Below are 12500 nucleotides of genomic sequence, written 5' to 3'. Positions count from 1 at the left end.
TTTGAACGAATGGCTAAGATGTGACGGTGGCCAGAGGTACAATGAGCCTGCAATCTTGTCCCATTGCTCACAATTCAGTTTGTCTGTGATGTGTACGCCGAGGAACTTAAAACTTACTACCCTCTCCACTACTGTCCCATCGATGTGGATAGGGGGGTGCTCCCACTGCTGTTTCCTGAAGTCCACAATCATCTCCTTAGTTTTGTTGACGTTGAGTGTGAGGTTATTTTCCTGACACCACACTCCGAGGGCCCTCACCTCCTCCCTGTAGGCCGTCTCGTCGTTGTTGGTAATCAAGACTACCACTGTAGTGTCGTCCGCAAACTTGATGATTGAGTTAGAGGCGTGCGTGGCCACGAAGTCATGAGTGAACAGGGAGTACAAGAGAGGGCTCAGAACGCACCCTTGTGTGGCCCCAGTGTTGAGGATCAGCGGGTGGAGATGTTGTTACCTACCCTCACCACCTGGGGGCGGCCCGTCAGGAAGTCCAGTACCTAGTTGCACAGGGTGGGGTCGAGACCCAGGGTCTCGAGCTTGATGACGAGTTTGGAGGGTATTATGGTGTTAAATGCTGAGCTGTAGTCGATGAACAGCATTCTCACATAGGTATTCCTCTTGTCCAGATGGGTTAGGGCAGTGTGCAGTGTGGTTGAGATTGCATCGTCTATGGACCTATTTGGGCGGTAAGCAAATTGGAGTGGGTCTAGGGTGTCAGGTAGGGTGGAGGTGATATGGTCCTTGACTAGTCTCTCAAAGCACTTCATGATGACGGAAATTAGTGCTACGGGGCGGTAGTCGTTTAGCTCAGTTACCTTAGCTTTCTTGGGAACAGGAACAATGGTGGCCCTCTTGAAGCATGTGGGAACAACAGACTGGGATAGGGATTGATTGAATATGTCCGTAAACACACCAGCCAGCTGGTCTGCGCATGCTCTGAGGAGCTCGGCTGGGGATGCCGTCTGGGCCTGCAGCCTTGCGAGGGTTAACACGTTTAAATGTTTTACTCACGTTGGCTGCAGTGAAGGAGAGTCCGCATGTTTTGGTTGCGGGCCGTGTCAGTGGCACTGTACTGTCTTCAAAGCGGGCAAAAAAGTTATTTAGTTATTTAGTCTGCCTGGGAGCAAGACATCTTGGTCTGTGACGGGGCTGGTTTTCTTTTTGTAATCCGTGATTGACTGTAGACCCTGCCACATACCTCTTGTGTCTGAGCCGTTGAATTGCGACTCTACTTTGTCTCTATACTGACGCTAAGCTTGTTTGATTGCCTTGCGGAGGGAATAGTTACACTGTTTGTATTCGGTCATGTTTCCGGTCACCCTGCCCTGATTAAAAGCAGTGGTTCCTTGCTTTCAGTTTCATGCGAATGCTGCCCTCAATCCACGGTTTCTGGTTTGGGAATGTTTTAATCGTTGCTATGGGAACAACATCTTCAATGCACGTTCTAATGAACTCGCACACCGAATCAGCGTATTCGTCAATGTTGTTGTTCGCCGCAAAGCAGAACATATCCCAGTCCGGGTGATGGAAGCAGTCTTGGAGCGTGGAATCAGATTGGTCGGACAAGAATTGAACAGACCTCAGCGCGGGAGCTTCTTGTTTTAGCTTCTGTCTGTAGGCAGGGAGCAACAAAATGGAGCATGCCTTGAACAAGGGCGTTAGCCACTATAGCCACTCCGGTGTGTCCGGTGCAAAGATCCAGAGCTTACGGCAGGAATCCGGTGATGTAGTGGTTTCTAGTCCTGTTAGTGAAGAGTCCAGGAGGCATCAGCTGTGTAGCCGAGTGATCATAGGGTCCACTGAGCAGGCCGGGAGATGGGCCTGGATCAAAGGCTAGCGTCGGGGCTGGGCCCCTCGGTAGCAGCTAGCTAGCTGCGATGATCCAGTGTAATGGTCCAGAGCTTACAGCAGGAATCCAGTGATGTAGTTGAGAAAAGCAGTCCGAAAAGCAGTTCTTAATAAGCACGACGCAACACGGAGTGACTGGATACAGCCCTTAGCCGTGGTATATTGGCAATATACCAATACGTTGATGGGAAAGCACTAGTTTGCTGGCACCATAATTTATGTTTATACTTTTGCGGCAATGCTGTTGTTTTGGAAATCACTATGTAAATAAACACCCTTGCACGGAAGTGCTTTTGCAACTCCACCATTTGTAGAGTTTAAATTTAGTATAGACTTAAGTTAGAATGATGTTTTTTCAGTTTAGCCTTCTGGCCTACAATACACAACAAATACCATGTGTATCTTTCACTATAGAATACCGTGTGTATCTTTCACTATAGAAAACCGTGTGTATCTTTCACTATAGAATACTGCTATAATCAGTTGTAAATCATTTTATGAACTTTAACACACTTTTAGTAGCTACTAGGATGTGAAAAAACTTGTATGACCTCTTTTATATAATCAATATATCTCTGTCATAGCTCCGAGTCACACAACAAACACACAACTCTCTCTCTCTCTCTCTCTCTCTCTCTCTCTCTCTCTCTCTCTCTCTCTCTCTCTCTCTCTCTCTCTCTCTCTCTCTCTCTCTCTCATACACACACACACACACACAGAGAGATATTACCATTCTTACATAGCTGCATCTGTTTTTAATGTGGATTTAATGTAGCATGATATTTGAAATGGACAGTGTGATGTGGATCTGGTATGTGTGTGTGTGAGGGATCAGTGGGGTGTTAGGGGGCAGCTGTCCTGTCTTCCCCACTCAAGGCTCTCTGTCTGGGTATATATATTATATCCACGTCCTGGAGTATGTGTGTGTGTGTGTGTGTTAGAGCAGCAGAGCCCCATGTTGTGTAAACAACACCCTGGTTACGGTAACCAAGGCCTGCTGGGCTATATATATCGAACCCTTTACCTTGAGAGAGAGACAGAGAGAGTGATACTGGCTAGCTAGCTAACAGACTATTGAGATAGAATAGCTTCAACGCTAGCTAACAGGCATAGCCCACAGGTTAGCCAGCTAGTCATTGTGATAGCATAGTCCACAGGCTAGCCAGTTAGTGATTGTGATAGCATAGCCCACATGTTAGCCAGCTAGTGATTGTGATAACATAGCCCGCAGGTTAGCCAGCAAGACATTGTGATAGCATAGCCCACAGTTTAGTTTTGTCATTGTGATAGCATAGCCCACAGGTTAGCTAGATAGTGATTGTGATAGCATAGCCCACAGTTTAGTTTAGTCATTGTGATAGCATAGCCCACAGGTTAGCTAGATAGTGATTGTGATAGCATAACCCACAGGTTAGCCGGCTAGTGATTGTGATAGCATAGCCCACAGGTTAGCCAGCTAGTGATTTTGCAAGCATAGCCCGCAGGTTAGCCGGCAAGACATTGTGATAGCATAGCCCACAGGTTAGCAGGTGTAACAGTATAACTTTAGACCGTCCCCTCGCCCATACCCGGGCGCGAACCAGGGACCCTCTGCACACATCAACAACAGTCACCCACGAAGCATCGTTACCCATCGCTCCACAAAAGCCGCGGCCCTTGCAGAGCAAGGGGAACTACTACTTCAAGGGCTCAGAGCACGTCACCGATATTTAGCGCGCACCACCGCCAACTAAGCTAGCCGTTTCACATCCGTTACACAGGCAAGACATTGTGATAGCATAAAGGGGAAGGGGAAAGGGGGATACCTATACATAACCCTGCTTAGCCAGCTAGCACTCAACAACTCTAGAGATTATATGAAGTAGTTGACTGAGGGTTGAATGTGTTTCAAACAACAGTCGAGACAACAGACCAGACAACAGACCAGGGCCCGGTTGAATAAAGCATCTTGTTTCCATTAAGATTTCCCTTAAAGAATACTTTCCCCTTACCTGGGGGAATTGTTTAAGGGTGTTGCATACAGGCATGTAGGGGGCAGCAGGTAGCCTAGCAGGTTAGAGAGGTGAGCCAGCAACTGGAGGGTTGCCAGTTTGAATCCATGGTCCGACGGGAAAAATCTGATGGTAAAATGAGCTGGCAAACGGAGGGTTGCTGGTGTCAAATTCTAGAGGCCATTGCCTACCGTTGTGCCCTTGAGCAAGGCGCTTAACCCAGGGCCACCCCGCCCATTAGGCAGGATTAGGCGGCCGCTTAGAGCAGCAGATTAATGAGGGAGGCATTTTCTGGGCTAAACTGACCAACAACACAAAATTCATCCCCAAAACAATGATAACTTCTTTCAGCAAGTGGCATATGGTCTATTAAGGTGAGCATGATAAGCAGTACCCACTTTGCCAATGGCAGGGGCACAAAATATGTATCGTGTTCATGCCCAGTGATCCTCTCCATGGTACTGTTGAAGAGACAGCCCTGTGGCGCTCCACCAACACTCCGTCAAAGTCATGTAACATTATTCATGTAGCCTGTATGGAAGAAAGAGTATATTGCCTCTGTGGACTTTTCTGTAGCCTACAGGGCGACCAAATTTCTGACAATCTCATGAGACACTCACTCACCAAGATGGCGCCGATAGACTTGGCAGCTCTGTTTCTAGCTGTTAAGCAGCTTTGCACTATTTGTACAGTATATTTGTAGTATTTTCTTTTCTGTGTTATTTCTTACATTATTAGCCTAGAATGTTTTTTGCGTTATTACATACAGCCGGAAATAACTTTTGGATATTAGAGCGATAGTAACTCACCAGCAATCTAACCAGAAATATGACTTTCACAATTGAATCCAATGCTTAGTATATTACTCTATAATGTTCAGTCCCTGGACGATAAAGTAGACCACCTCAGGGCGAAGATCTCCTTCCAGAGAGACATCAGGGACTTTAACATACTCTGTTTCACGGAATCACGGCTCTCTCCAGCTATACTGTCTCGTCCAAACAGCCAGCTGGGTTCTCAGTACATCGTGCAGACAGGAATAAAGAACCTTTCTTGGAAAAAGAAAGGCTGACATGTATGTTTCATGATTAAGTACTTATGTTGTGATTGTGGTAACTCAAGTCCATTTGTTCACCCAACCTAGAATACCTCACAATCAAATGTTGACTGTATTACCTCCCAAGAGAATTCTCTTCGGTTATCGTCATAGCCATGTATATCCTCCCTCAAGCCGATACCACGACGGCCCTCAAGTAACTACACTGGTCTTTGCTCAAACTGGAAAACACATATTCTGAGGCCGCATTTATTGTAGCTGGGGACTTTAACAAAGCAAATCTGAGGAAAACGCTACCGAAGTTCAACATGTTGCCTGTAGTACCCGCACTTCAAAAACTCTCAACCGTTGATACTCACCCTTCTGGGATGGCTACAAGGCCCTCCCCCGCCCTCCCTTCAGCAAATCAGATCACAACTCCATTCTGCTCCTCCCTTCCTATAGGCAGAAACTCAAACAGGAAGTACCCATGCTAAGGTCTACTCAACACTGGACTGACCAATCAGGATCCATGCTTCAAGATTGTTTTGAGCACGTGGACTGGGATATGTTCCGTGTTGCCTCTGAGAATAACATTGAGGTATACACTGACACTGTGACTGAGTTCATCAAGAAGTGTATAGGGATGGTGTTCCCACTGTGATTATTTAATCCTACCCAAACCAAAAACCATGGACAGATGGAAGCATTCGCGCAAAACTGAATGCACGAACCACCACATTTAACCACGGCAAGGTGATTGGGAATATGGTTTAATACAAACAGTGCACTCTGTAATGTAACGAAAAAAGGAAAAAGTCAGGACAGAGACAAGGCGGAGTCGCAATTCAGTGTCTCAGACACGAGACGTATGTGGCAGGGACTCCAGGCAATCCCGGATTACAAAGGGAAAACCAGCCATGTTGCGAACACCGACTTCTTGTCAGGCTGTATCACTACCTGGTACGGCAACTGCACCATCTGCAACCGCAGGGCTCTCCAGAGGGTGGTGCGGAATGCCCAACGCATCACTGGGGGCACACTGCCTGCCCTCTAGGACATCACAGGAAGGCCATAAAGATCATCAAGGACATCAACCACCTGAGCCACAGCCTGTTCATCCCTTTATTAAGGCAATGTCAGTACAGGTGAATCGAAGCTGGGACCGAGAGACTGAAAAACAGCCTCTATCTCAAGGCCATCAAACTGTTAAATAGCCATCACTAGCCGACCTCCTACCCAGTACCCTTCCCGACTACCACCCGGTTACTCAACCTTGCACCTTAGAATCTGCTGTACATAGACATCGGCCACTGGTCACTTTAATAATGTTTACATACTGTTGTACTCATTTCATATGTATATACTGTATTCTAGTCAAGGCCATCCTATTTAACTATTGCTGTATATATACCATCACATATGTATACTATTCTAGAAAATATACTAAATATAATATCCACATACTGTCCATGTCTATATATACCATCACATATACAGTATATACTATTCTACGTATTCTATAGATATACTAAATATTATATCCACATACTGTCCATGACTATACATCCTATCCCATATATATATGTATATAACCCTATTGTATGTATATATATATATATATGTACAGTGCCTTGCGAAAGTATTCGGCCCCCTTGAACTTTGCGACCTTTTGCCACATTTCAGGCTTCAAAGATAAAGATATAAAACTGTATTTTTTTGTGAAGAATCAACAACAAGTGGGACACAATCATGAAGTGGAACGACATTTATTGGATATTTCAAACTTTTTTAACAAATCAAAAACTGAAAAATTGGGCGTGCAAAATTATTCAGCCCCTTTACTTTCAGTGCAGCAAACTCTCTCCAGAAGTTCAGTGAGGATCTCTGAATGATCCAATGTTGACCTAAATGACTAATGATGATAAATACAATCCACCTGTGTGTAATCAAGTCTCCGTATAAATGCACCTGCACTGTGATAGTCTCAGAGGTCCGTTAAAAGCGCAGAGAGCATCATGAAGAACAAGAAACACACCAGGCAGGTCCGAGATACTGTTGTGAAGAAGTTTAAAGCTGGATTTGGATACAAAAATATTTCCCAAGCTTTAAACATCCCAAGGAGCACTGTGCAAGTGATAATATTGAAATGGGAAGGAGTATCAGACCACTGCAAATCTACCAAGACCTGGCCGTCCCTCTAAACTTTCGGCTCATACAAGGAGAAGACTGATCAGAGATGCAGCCAAGAGGCCCATGATCACTCTGGATGAACTGCAGAGATCTACAGCTGAGGTGGGAGACTCTGTCCATAGGACAACAATCAGTCGTATATTGCACAAATCTGGCCTTTATGGAAGAGTGGCAAGAAGAAAGCCATTTCTTAAAGATATCCATAAAAAGTGTTGTTTAAAGTTTGCCACAAGCCACCTGGGAGACACACCAAACATGTGGAAGAAGGTGCTCTGGTCAGATGAAACCAAAATTGAACTTTTTGGCAACAATGCAAAACGTTATGTTTGGCGTAAAAGCAACACAGCTCATCACACTGAACACACCATCTCCACTGTCAAACATGGTGGTGGCAGCATCATGGTTTGGGCCTGCTTTTCTTCAGCAGGGACAGGGAAGATGGTTAAAATTGATGGGAAGATGGATGGAGCCAAATACAAGACCATTCTGGAAGAAAACCTGATGGAGTCTGCAAAAGACCTGAGACTGGGACGGAGATTTGTCTTCCAACAAGACAATGATCCAAAACATAAAGCAAAATCTACAATGGAATGGTTCAAAAATAAACATATCCAGGTGTTAGAATGGCCAAGTCAAAGTCCAGATCTGAATCCAATCGAGAATCTGTGGAAAGAACTGAAAACTGCTGTTCACAAATGCTCTCCATCCAACCTCACTGAGCTCGAGCTGTTTTGCAAGGAGGAATGGGAAAAAATGTCAGTCTCTCGATGTGCAAAACTGATAGAGACATACCCCAAGCGACTTACAGCTGTAATCGCAGCAAAAGGTGGCGCTACAAAGTATTAACTTAAGGGGGCTGAATAATTTTGCACGCCCAATTTTTCAGTTTTTGATTTGTTAAAAAAGTTTGAAATATCCAATAAATGTCGTTCCACTTCATGATTGTGTCCCACTTGTTGTTGATTCTTCACAAAAAAATACAGTTTTATATCTTTATGTTTGAAGCCTGAAATGTGGCAAAAGGTCGCAAAGTTCAAGGGGGCCGAATACTTTCGCAAGGCACTGTATATATATATATATTTATACTGTATTTATACTCTGGACTCTGACATTGCTCATCCTTATATTTATCTATTTCTTAATTCCATTCATTCACTTTTAGATTTGTGTGTGTTGCAAAGTTGGAGGTAGAAACATAAGCATTTCGCTACTCCCACAATAATCTGCTAAATATGTGTATGTGATAAAATGTGATTTAATTCAATTTTTTTTACATCACACTTGATTTCAATCAAACAGCCTAAATGGTGCCCTATCAAATCAGAATACTCTTTGATGTGAATATGAATGAAAATATCCTAAAAATAGGACAGGTAAAGGTAAAATGGACAACAACCTATGGAATCAAATTAGGCTACTCACAACTGCTGTCCGGGAGTTTCACTTAGTGGGATAAATTGCCAATATAATTAGTCATTTCAAATCTGTATTTGTCCATTTCTGAGCTGATCGTGGCGAAGAAGAACATGCGAACTGCATTTTCCAAGAAAATGCGACGCCTGACAACATGGGTAGCTGAGATAGGCAGCCAGTGAGTTTCAATTTTGTAGAAGCTTATGTACAATGTATCCTACCATTTCTACCAAAATTTGAGGAATGCGAGAGCACCCGCCTCTGCCATATGGACACATTGATTCACAGTGAGCCATTACGGTAAAGAAATGAGCACATGGAACGTGGAGATCAGTCACAGCAGTAGGCCTATAAATCAAATCAAATCAAAGTGTATTTGGTCGTGTACACAGATTTGCAGATGTTATCACAGGTGCAGCAAAATGCTTGTGCAGCAATAATACACAGAAAGCAATACAATACAATACACACATAATCCAAAAGAAAAAAGAAAGAAATTAAGATCAGAATATCAGAACGTGCAATGTCAGAGTCCGGAATATAATATATACTCAGTATCTAGTTTATTAGGTACACAACCCCAGACAGGCATCGAGGCATTCAGTTGCTGTTCCATTGAACGTTAGAATAGGCAAAAAGAGTTATCTAAGAGATTTTGAGCGTGATATGATTGACGGTGCCAGGCACGCCAGTTCCAGTGTCTCAGAAATGTCCGGCCTCCTGGGCTTTTCATGCACGACAGTGCAGTGTTTCTACAACTTGATTAGAGTCCACCAGTGGTAAATTCACTTGATTGGACAAAATTGGAAAGGCACACACCTGTCTATATAAAGTCCCACAGTTGAAAGTGCACGTCAGAGCAAAAACCAAGCCATGGGGTCGAAGGAATTGTCCGTAGAGCACAGAGACACGATTTTGTTGAGGCACAGAATTGGGGAAGGGTACCAAAAAATGTCTGCAGCATTGAAGGTCCCCAAGAACACAGTGGCCTTCATCATTCTTAAATGGAAGAAGTTTGGAACCACCAAGACTCTTCCTAGTCCTGGTCGCCCAGCCGAACTGAGCAATTGGTTGAGAAGGGCCTTGGTCAGGGAGGTGACCAAGAACTGATGGTCACTCAGACAGAGCTCTAGAGTTCCTCTGTGGAGATGGGAGAACCTTCCAGAAGGACAACCACCTCTGCAGCACTCTACCAATCAGGCCTTTATGGTAGAGTGGCCAGATGGAAGGCACTCCTTAGTAGAAGGCACATGACAGCCGGTTGGAGTTTGTCAAAAGGCACCTAAAGACTTGAAGACCATGAAAAACAAGGTTCTCTGGTCTGATGAAACCAAGTTTGAACTCTTTGGCCTGAATGCCAAGTCTCACGTCTGGAGGAAACCTGTCACCTTCCCTACGTTGAAGCATGGTGGTGGCAGCATCATGCTGTGTGGATGTTTTTCAGCTGCAAGGACTGGGAGACTAGTCAGGATCGATGGAAAGATGAATGAAGCCCTAAGGACCTCAGACTAGGGTGAAGGTTCACCTTCTAACAGGACAACGACCCTAAGCGCGCAGCTAAGACAGTGCAGGAGTGACTTCGGGACAAGTCTCTGAATGTCCTTGAGTGGCCCAGCCAGAGCCCGGACTTGAGCAAGAGCCCAGACTTGAACCCGATCTAACATCTCTAAAGAGACTTGAAATTAGCTGTGCAGATACGCTCCCCATCCAACCTGACAGAGCTTGAGAGGATCTGCAGAGAAGAATGGGAGAAACTTCCCAAATACAGGTGTGCCAAGCTTGTAGCGTCATACCCAAGAAGACTTGATTGAGGCTGTAATCGTTGCCAAAGGTGCTTCAACAAAGTACTGAGTAAAGGGTCTGAATACTTACTTAAAGTGATATTTAAGTTTTTTATTTGTAATACTTTTGCTGCAATTTCTAAAAACCTATTTTTGCTTTGTTGTTATGGGGTATTGTGTGTAGATTGATGAGGAGGAAAAAAATATGTAATCCATTTTAGAATAAGGCTGTAACGTAATTATTTGGAGGGAAAGGTCTAGGGGTCTGAATACTTTCCGAATGCGCTGTAGATAATAAATAAAAGTGAAATAAACAATGAAAAATGAGCACAAACTCATAAAAATTCCAAAGGAATAGAGACATTTATAATGTCATATTATGGCTATAAACAGTGTTTTAACGATGTGCAAATAGTTAATTAAAGTACAAAAGGGAAAATAAATAAACACAAATATGCGCTGTATTTACAATCTTTACACCACTCCATTTCATAAAGATGGGTTGTATTTAACATGGGGTTTGTTCTTCACTGGTTGCCCTTTTTTTGTGGCAACAGGTCACATACATTGCTGTTGGGATGGCACACTGTGGTATTTCACCCAATCGATATGGGAGTTGATCAAAATTGGATTTGTTTTCGAAATTCTATGCGGGCCTATGTAATCAAAGGGAAATATGTGTCTCTAATATGGTCATACATTTGGCAGGAGGTTAGGTAGTGCAGCTTAGTTTCCACCTCATTTGTGGGCAGTGTGCACAAAGCCTGTCTTCTCTTGAGAGCCAGGACTGATGCTCTCAATAGCAAGGCTATGCTCACTGAATCTGTAAGCTTTCCTTAAGTTTAGGATTAGACACAGTGGTCAGGTATTCTGCCACTATGTACTCTCTGTTTAGGGCCAAATAGCATTCTGCTCAGATTTTTTGTTAATTCTTTCCAATGTGTCAAGTAATTATCTTTTTGTTTTCTCATGATTTGGTAGTGTCTAATTGTGTTGCTGTCCTGGGACTCTGTGAGGTCTGTTTGTGTTTATGAACAGAACCCCAGGACCAGCTTGCTTAGGGGACTCTTCTCCAGGTAATGTCTCTGTAGGTGATGGCTTTGTTATGGAAGGTTTGGCAATCGCTTCCATTTAGCTGGTTGTAGAATTTTGATTTTGATAATTAGCAAGTATCCCTAAAATTCTGCTCTGCATGCATTATTTGGGGTTTTACGTTGTACACATAATATTTTTGCAGAATTCTGCATGCAGTCTCAATTTTGTGAATTATTTTTTGTGACCAGACCCCAGACCTCACAACCATAAAGGACAATGGGTTATATAACTGATTCAAGTAATTTTAGCCCAGTTCCTAATTGGTATGTCAAATTTGATGTTCCTTTTGATGGCATAGAAGGCCCTTCTTGGTCTCTCAGATCGTTCACAGCTTTGTGGAAGTTACCTGTGCCGATGTTTAGGCAGAGGTATGTATAGTTATTTATGTGCTCTAGGGCAACTGTGTCTACATGTAATTTGTATTTAAGGTCCTGGCAACTGAACTTTACTTGGAACACCATTATTTTTGTCTTACTGACATTTACTGTCAGGGCCCAGGTCTGTCAGGGCCCAGGTCTGACAGGGCCCAGGTCTGTCAGGGCCCAGGTCTGTCAGGGCCCAGGTCTGTCAGGGCCCAGGTCTGACAGATTATATGCAGAAGGTCTAGGTGGTGCTGTTGGTCCTCCTTGGTTGGAGACAGAAGCACCAGATCATCAGCAAACAGTAGATATTTGATTTTAGTATACACTTGCAAGTTCCACGCATATGAGGAAGCAGCATCACAGGCAGCCCAGAACTTTATTCCATTGGTTTTAGACGGTATGTACTGCCTGAAGGGGCAGCGGCCCCTAAATGGCATAAGCTGCTCATCAACAGTAACGTTGGGCCCAGGGTTGTAAAACAGGGGAAGGTGGTCCACCCACTTGTCCCACACTGATCTGATTGCATCTAGCTTGTCTCTCTGCTGTCGAACTGGTGCATCGGTCATCGAAGTGGATATTCCTGGAAATAATGTGGAAGTTTTCCAGAGACATTGTTGCATGGAAAAGTCATTTTCCAGTTTCTGCATCCCACAGGGATTCTGTGGATTCCCCATTTGATTTGAAAACACCAGCAAGGATTAGAACCCCAAAGTATGCATGTAAATGAGTCTTGTCCTTCTCCTTCCATCTCTCTCCAAAAACACGCCTTCTCTCCAAAATAGTG

At 44.0% G+C, this 12500-nt stretch overlaps 1 protein-coding gene across 3 annotated transcripts in view; it reads left to right on the top strand.

Annotated features, from left to right (window-relative positions):
* Positions 1 to 12500, top strand: part of smpx (small muscle protein X-linked) — a 35940-nt gene that overhangs the window by 4185 nt on the left and 19255 nt on the right. The gene's annotated exons all lie outside the window — the stretch shown is intronic.

Source organism: Oncorhynchus mykiss, chromosome 15 (assembly GCF_057628025.1).
Source record: "Oncorhynchus mykiss isolate SJ-2025 chromosome 15, ASM5762802v1, whole genome shotgun sequence".
NCBI lineage: Eukaryota > Metazoa > Chordata > Actinopteri > Salmoniformes > Salmonidae > Oncorhynchus > Oncorhynchus mykiss.
Note: the sequence above shows the minus strand (reverse complement) of the source record. Positions and strands in the feature narration are given on the sequence as shown.